The sequence below is a fragment of the Psammomys obesus genome, unplaced genomic scaffold (genome assembly GCF_907164565.1).
Source record: "Psammomys obesus unplaced genomic scaffold, mPsaObe1.curated_primary_1811, whole genome shotgun sequence".
NCBI lineage: Eukaryota > Metazoa > Chordata > Mammalia > Rodentia > Muridae > Psammomys > Psammomys obesus.
Genome location: NW_026588752.1, coordinates 4,300,512 through 4,309,327, shown reverse-complemented (window position 1 = coordinate 4,309,327; position 8,816 = coordinate 4,300,512).

Genomic DNA, 8,816 nt, shown 5'->3' with positions numbered 1-8,816 from the left:
TTCAACACACTGAAATGCAATGGTACCCACTCTCCCTCCTTGGTACCCAAATGAAAGCTGTGTGAGCCAAGGCCTGGTTTCCACAGGGGACATCTGAGCTTCCTACACCTGGTTACTTGCAAGACTTAGCCCCTCCCCATCCCCAGTACCCAGCAGACTCCATCTTTAGGGTCTTTTTGTACCTTCTTTCTCAGCTCCTTTGATCTCCTACCACCTCACCTCCCAAGAGCCTGTTCCTGACTGTTCCATGGAAGAGCAAGACAGGGCTCGGGTGGCATAACCGGATACTTGGCATCTGACAAATGTTTTAGCGTTCAGCTGGGAGCAGTGCCACTGCCCTGAGGCACACAAAGGACAAGCCCTGTGACAGGATCACAGACAGCAGTCACTGGTAGCCAGCATCAGGCCCACAGGATCCTGATCCACAAACCCTGTTTGATATGACCACAGGGGACACCACCATAAGTCCTAAAACATGCAAGCCAGGCCTCCACCAGGGCCACAGGCAGCCTCCCTGTAAGTGGGAGCCAGGATGCCCTGTCCACATGCACAGGTCTCTTGCTTGAACTCCAGGGCAGCATGCCCCACCATCTGCCCAGCAGCCTCTACTTCAAGAGCAAATGTGCACTCTGTTCCTAAACCCACTTTCTCCCAGCTCCACTCCATGTTAGAAAGCTTGTTAATACATGACTCATAGTGACAGAAAGTGTAAAGTACTACAATTTCAACTGTGCCTGTGAATCACTGGTTTTCCAGGAAGGTTGGAGGGTGGTAGTAGACAACCAGATGGGTCCAAAGAGATCTACTACCTGGGGCAACGTCCATCAAGCCTTAGAAGATCATTCAGGAGTTCAAAGGTGCTGAGAAAGCAAGTACAGAAGGATTCTAAAGGTGGGGTGTGGGGGGGTTATAAAGCTGAGGATCACCTCATAGGATCAGATACAGTGTCATCATGGTACATACTTGGCACCCAAACCCCTCAGGTTTCTTCATTAGGAATAATAAGGCCATGAGGTAGAGACCAGATCGGGAAGAAAGGGCCCCAAGGGGTGTGGGGACAAGGAAGAGTTCCACATGAGAAACCCAAGACATGGCCCACGGACACCAGATTGTCCCCTCCAGCACTGCAGAGACATGAACCTAAGGCTGGGCTGCATGGGCTCTGCTAGCTCATGGGCAGAGGGCCTGGCTGCCTCTGTTGTTTCCATGTGCACCCTTACAGCTCTTGCAGCTAGTCTTGGAGGTCAGGACAAGGGCTGAAATTTATTATGTGAACAAAGAAAAAGCAAATAACAAGCCTGGGTTCGGGGCTGGAGAGATGGCTTTGTAGTTAAGAGCACTGTCTGTCCTTCCAAAGGACCTGGGTTCAATTCCCAGCACCAAAATGGCAGCTCACAACTGTCTGTAAAGCCAATTCCAAGGGATCTGACATCGTCACACTAAGGCACATAAAATAAGACTAAAAAAAAAATAATAAAAACAAGCCTGGATTCTGAACCCAGAGCCTTGTGCTTGCTAGGCAATGGCTCTACCACTGAGCTAATCTCAAACCCCAAGCCTGGGTTTTGAATGTTAGTAAAAGAGCAAAGTGGGTGACAGGAATGAAACATCAAAACTGACACCCTGGTCAGGCACAGTAGTGCATGCCTGTCATCCCAGTACTTGGGGAGGCAGAGACAGGTGGATCTCTCTGAGTTCAAGGCCAGCCTGGACTACAAAGAGGCCAGGACAGCCAAGGCTACACAAAGAAAAAACAAAAACAAGACAACAACAAAAAACCTGACACCCTGAGTGCTGAGTGGTGGTGGTGCATGCCTTTAATCTCAGCACTGAGGAGAAGCAGGCAGATCTCTGTGAATTCGGGGCCAGCCTGGTCTATGGAGGGAGTTGCAGGATAGCCGGGGCTACACAAAGAACACATGTCCCAAAATAAAAACACAAAAAACAAACAAAGCAACAAAAGACAGCCTGGCCGGGGAGAGGACTCAGCAGGTGAAGGCATGAGTTGCTAGGCAGTGACCTGCATTTGCTGCCTGAGACCCACGGTGAATGGAGACACCTACAAGCCATTCTCTGGCCCCACAAATACAGGGTAGCACATAACTCCTGACATATATATGCACATGACAAATTCTTTAAACGTGTTCAGTCACGAGGAACAGACATACTATCTGGATGGGACATCTGAGAACTGCACAGCGTCAAAAGCTGTCATGATTTTAGTAACTACTACCAAGGTGTGTGCGTCAACACTTAGCCACTCACCCAAGCATGGGTGTGGACCCATCACAGAGGTTCACCTTACAGGCCAGTGAGGCTTGCAAGAAAGGATAATGAGAGACGAGGCAACCAGCTTCCCACACCAGGGACAACTCAGTCCTCCCCAGGCGTCCTCAGGAAGATGAGATCTTGGGAAAGTAGTCCTGCCCAGCCATGCCTGTTTCTACAGAGCTTATCTGAATCTGCAAAGGGGACCCCAAACTCACCCAAATCTCCACTGAGTCCTCAACAAGCTCCACATTTTCCTTTTATGTCTGAAAGGAGGAGTGCTGGCTGGAGAGTGCTGGTTGGACAGCAGTCAGTCATGGGCCAGCTACATAAGCCCCATAGTATAAACACCCACAGCTCTTATATTTGCAATAGAGTGGACTGAGGAAGATCACTCAAACTCATGTCCTCTCAAACTTCAGAACCCAACTTTAAAGTTGGGTGTAGCAGTGCCCATCATTAATCCCAGCACTTAGAAGACAGAGACAGACAAATCTCTGAGTTCGAGGCCAGCCAGGTTGACAGGGCGAGTTTCAGGACAATTAGGGCTACATAGAGAATCCCTGTCTCAAAAAAACAAAAAACAAACAAACAAAAAAAAAAAACGGGCTGGAGAAGTGGCTCAGCAGTTAAGAGCACTGTCTGCTCTTCCAGAGGTCCTGAGTTCAGTTCCCGACAACCACATGGTAGCTCATAACTATCTATAATGTGACCTGATGCCGCCTCCTGGCATGCAGGTGTACATGGAAATAGAGGACTCATACATAAAGTAAATCTTAAAAAGAAAGAAAGTAAAAGTGGTCCTTCAGGTCAAGTCCCACGCTCTCTCAGTGCGTTCCAACCCTGACTGTCCCTCCACGAATCCTGCTCTGCCTGTTTCCGCTTCCTCTGCCTGAGCTCTGAATGGAAGCCTAGGGTCTAATGTACTCAGGGACAGTGGAGAGGACCCAGCTCAATTTTTTTTTTAATGCTGTGATGATAATCCACATGAAGACAATATTTTTTTCTTCAAATAAAAATAATAAAAGTGCAAGAAGCCATGCTTGAGGCCTAAGCATATAAAAGTATGGCTCTTCTCCCCATAGGTAAACATGAAATTTTAGGGCTAGTTGGTGGTGGTCCACACCTTTAATCACAGCGCCCCGGGAGGCAGAGGCAGGCAGATCTCTGAGATAGAGGCCAACCTAATCTACAGAATGAGTTTCAGGACAGCCAGGGCTACACAGAGAAACCCTGTTTCAAAAAACAAAACAAAACGAACAGAATTTTATAAGATCACTCCATTTACAGTAAAAGCCATGTCTTATTTTCCTTGTGACCCACGATTTTTCATATTACATTGTAATCCTAACCAAGGCTTATGCACCTCAAGAACCACTCTATGATTTTATTTATGAAAAAGGAAGAAAAACGTTCTTTAGAATCATTTTAGACAACATAATTTCCAAAGCTACTAAAATTGTATATGGTTTCTGCTGAGACACTTAAGCATGGTTCTACCGTGAGAATCCTACTCTCCGGAATGCTTTTATATTAATCCCTGGGCTTAAATCTGTTTGTTTGTTTGTTTGTTTGTTTATTGAGACAGGGTCCCACGATGTAGCCCTGGCATGCCTGGAACTCTATTTGTAGAGCAGGCTGTCCTTGAACTCAGAGATCCACCTCTAACTCCTGAATGCTGGGATTAAAGTCGTGCATCCCTATATATGCCTGGCTGTAAAGGCAATTCATTTTTGTTTTGTTTGTTTTCTGAGACAGGGTTTTTCTGTGTAGCCTTGGCTGTCATGATACTCTATAGACCAGGCTGGCCTAGAACCCACAGAGATCCACCTGCCTCTGCATCCTTGAGTGCTGAGATTACAGGCTTGTGCCACTGCCAGGCTTGTAAAGTCGGTTTGTTTGTTTGTTGTTTGTGTTTTGGTTTTTGAGACAGAGTTTCTCTTTGTAGTCTCGGCTGTCCTGGACTCTCTTTGTAGCCCAGGCTGGTCTCAAACTCACAGAGATCCGATTGCCTCTGCCTCTGCCTCCCCAAGTGCTGGGATTATAGGCATGCATGCACCACTGTGCCCAACTTGTAAAGCCGACTCTTAATAAACTCTAACTTTATTTCATAATGATCCATTGCCATAGTGCTCATGAAAACCTGAGTTTGATTCTCAGATTCATGTTAAAGAAGAAAAAGCCAAGCCAAGCATGCTCCAGCACAGGTGAATCTCTGTGAGTTTGAGGCCAGACTGGTTTACAAAGCAAGTCTAGGACAACTAAGGCTACACAGAGAAACCCTGTCTGGGGGCGGGATGGGGGGGAGTATGTTGGTCTATACTTGCAATCCCAGCACTAGACAGACAGAGACAGGTGGCTGCCTGGGGCTCTGTGTCCAGCATTCCTAGCCTAATTGACAAGTCTCAGGTCAAAGCACAAAAACAAAAACCCATTCACCTAATTTAGTAGAACTGTGTATATCACTACAGATGAAGAACAGCTACAACTCCGAGCTTTAGGCACTGAGGTAGGGAGGGGCACAAGAAATCCAGCGGTGGAATGAGAACCCAAAGGCTTTCTCCTACACTTTGGCCCCAGGTTAGTTTAATTCCCAGTACTAACCTAGGCATCCTAAGACCTGGTTCTACCTCCTTCACCCCACTATTGAGGGTCAGTATCGGGGCGTATACGATAGATGGGATTCCTGGGACTTGAGCTCCAGCAACAGAAGGTCTGTCCAGGCTCTGCCCCTCCTCTTGTTCGCAGCTGTTTTTAGCCCAAATCCTTCCTAACTGTAAAAATGTCTGGCAAGGGGCTCCATAAGCGGAAGTGGCAGGCTTAGGCTGGCCCAGCAACCGGACTACATTTCCCAGTCTACCGTGCGCCGCGGACTGCCTAGGGAAGCTCCACTAGCTCTTTAGGTTGGGGCAGCACGTCTTTGAGCCTTTTCTGAGAAAGAGATACATTCCCTTTTCCGGCTGCTGCGTCTCCTATGGGCCTTTGAGCCTTCTGAGTCTCAGTATCCATGTTGATGAATGGGGACATTCACTCTGAAACTTGTGACTCACAATCATCCATTGATCTATTTGTTTAAAGACCTCACGCTGACGAGGCAGTGATAGCACAGGCCTTTAATCTCAGCACTCTGGAGGCAGAGGCAGGCAGATCTTGAGTTCGAGGCCAGTCTGATCTACAGAGTTTCAGGTCAGCCACCAGCGAAATACAGAGTGACCCTGTCTTAAAAAAACAAAACAAAAAAAAGGTGCACACTGGGCCAAACTGAGAGCCTCACACCACTCATGTCAGGTTTTCTGCAATTTCAAAGTCACCCTGGGTTACATTGTAAGGCTGTCTCAAAATCCAAAACAGGGTAAACAGAAGCCCCTGGCTTAGTTTTGGCCCAGCGATATTGAGTTATCTTTGCTGAAAAACCTCCTCCAGTTTGTACTAATTTGTCAGGGTCGCCATGGGTTACTAATCCACATAGCATGAACTGCCCTTGGACAGACAGGTATGCTGTTTCCCACCCTTTATTATACTGGCTAACTTGGAGGATACCCTTTACACATGTTGCAATGTCTTGGTTAATTTTCAGTTTTCACAACAGGGAAGTTGGTACTGACATCCAGCAAGTGCCTGACAGGGGTAGTGGCAACAGTCCTACAAGAGTGCAGGACAAGCCGGGCTACAAAGCAATCCAGGACAGCCAAGGCTACACAAAGAAACCCTGTCTCGAAAGAAGATTTAAAAAAAAGAAGAGCTCAGGACAGCCCCCACCTCCCGCCAGTAATGGAGAAGTGCTGACACTGTGGCGAGCTGTGTTGTAACGCCCATTCCTAGAAATGCAATCACTGAGCCACAGGATGTGTACTTTTGAAATACTGTGAGCTTTGCCAGGTTTCCTGAAGCTCATCAGAACCTATTGTTTTGTGGGTCAATGTCTCATCCTCTGTGTAGCAATATGCCACCTCAGAGATGGTTATCAGTGGTGTTAGTGGCTTGAGCCCTGGGGGTAGGAGTTCCCTAAACCTGGAATCAGCCAAGAGCAGGAATAGAGAGGCAGGATTGTAAATTCACTAAGCAAACAGCTAGAGAAACAACAGTATAGGGTCCATTGTTTGCTGAGCACCAGCCATGTGCTAGATTGTGTGGCTGAATCTAGGAGACTTCTGTCCCCCCACAGCTCCCCAGTGCAGGAGACTGGTGGGAACACAAGCCACAGGACACACACATAACAAGGAGGGATCCTGGGGGTGCACAAAGTCTTCATTTTCAGGCTTTGTGCTGGGGATCTGGATGTGGTGCTCATGTCTGTAATTCCAGCCTGTGGGAGCGTAGTCAGGAAGATCACAAACTGAAGGACATCTCTGGCTACACAGCATGTCTGAAGACTGCATGAGATCCCGTCTCAGCTTTTCTTTCTTTTAATGTTAAGGAGAGTGTCCGATTAGGGTTTCTGTTGTTGTGATGATACACCATGACTGAAAGCAACTTGGGGAAGAAAGGGTTTATTTGGCTTGCATATCCTGAATCACAGACCATTGAGGGAAGGCAGGGCAAACACTCAAACAGGGCAGGAACCTGGAGGCAGGAGCTGATGCAGAGGCCATGGAGGAGTGCTACTTTCTAGCTTTCTTCCTTTGGGCTGTTCAGACTGCTTTTTTATAGCACCCAGGACCACCAGCCCAGGAATGACCCCACCCACAATGGGCTGTGCCCTCCCCCAGCAATTACCAATTAAGAAAATGCCCTACAAACCAGGTAGTGGTGGTGCACACCTTTAATCCCAGCACTTGGATGGCAGACGTAGGCAGATCTCTGTGAGTTTGAAGCCAGGCTGGGCTACAGAGTGAGTGAGTTCCAGGACACGCAGAGCTACACAGAAAAACCCTGTCTCAAAAACAACCAGAGAGAGAGAAGGAGAGAGAGAGAGAGAGAGAGAGGCAGAAGAAAGAAGAAGAAAGTGATGCCCTACCTGCAGCCCAATCTTATGGAGGTATTTTGTTTTATTTTAATTTTTATTATTTAGTTAGTTAGATTTTTCCAAAACAGGAACTTGCTTTGTAGACCAGGCTGGCCTTAAACTCATGGAGATCTGCCTGCCTCTGCCTCCTAAATGCCGGGATTAAAGGCGCGCACCACCACTGCCCAGCATGGAGGCACTTTCTAAACTGAAATTCCCTTCTCTCAGAAGACTTTAGCTTGTGTCAGGTGGATATAAAACAGATCCATACAGAGGGCTTCATGTAAGGTTTTTTTGTTTGTTTATTTGTTTGTTTGATTTTGCTTTTTGTTTTGTTGTGGTGTTTTTTTGAGACAGACTTTCTCTGGGTAACCCTCACTGTCCTGGGATTAACTCTATAGAGCAGGCTGGCCTTGAACTCACAGAGATCTGTCTGCCTGTGCCTCCAGAGTGCTGGGACCAAGGCATGCGCCACCACCACAGCCTGGCTGGGAGATAGTACATTTTAAAAGATTTATTTTTATTTTATGTATATGGGTGTTTTGCCTGCATGTGTGTATGTACATGTATGCACAGGGCCTTCAGAAGCCAGACGCAGGTGTCAGATCCTCTAGAACTGGAGTTACACACAGTTGTTAGCCACTGTATGGTGCTGGGAATCAAACCTGGATCCGACACAAGAATGACAAGCGCTCTAACCGTTGAACCACGCCTCCAACGTAGGAGGCTCGGCTTTTGTAGCTGGGGTAATACTACCTGCTGCTAACCCTGGCCACCGAGCATCTCTCACTCCTCCATGTGGAGGATCAGCCCAGCTTCTTGGGTTCTCGAAGCAGCCCCACCTACCACGTGGGATCTGTGCGCCTCAGCATGTTTCTCTGTCTCCCTCTCTCTATATATTGCTCTTGCCTTCAGTGCTTCGTTATAGCTTGTTGCATGCCTGACAAGTGTTCCACCATAAGCTGCACCCTCAGGTCTGATAGGTCTTGGAATCGCCAAAAGAAGACCTCCATATGCAAAAGCAAGGAGCATTTATTCTGCAGAAATTTCCAGCATACTGGAGCCACCATTTCATAGAATGTCAACCTTGAAGTAAGCATGCAGGCTCAATTTAAAGACTGTTAGGGGGGATTTCCCTAGTGTAATTAGATAATCATTTCATTGGTTGGTTGGTGCTAATCTAGGGGACATGGGGGAGGGGGAAAGGATGGACTCATGATTGGTTCTGCAGTTGGGGAACTTCATGGTGTGTCCAGGCAACAAGGTGTGCCCAGGAAACAAAGAGTGCCAGGTAACAAAGTATCATTTTGACTAGCTAGACCTTTAATTTGATTGGTCAAGTGCTTGGGGACTTTACTAAGTTATTGTTTCTGTTTTTTAAGGAGGTTATCTGGTTGCTATGGACTGTAGTTTTGTGTTGGAAGAAATACTCAGGCCTGTTCAGCCTGAAGCCCATTTTGAGGCCTGTCATGGAGTCAGACTGGCTTATTAAAAATCATTCCCTTCACATGCACATGTTTGTGGAAGCCAAATGTAGATGTTAAGATGTCTCCTTTCATCACTCGCCACAATTTTTTTGCATCTGGAGTTCACTCATTGGGCT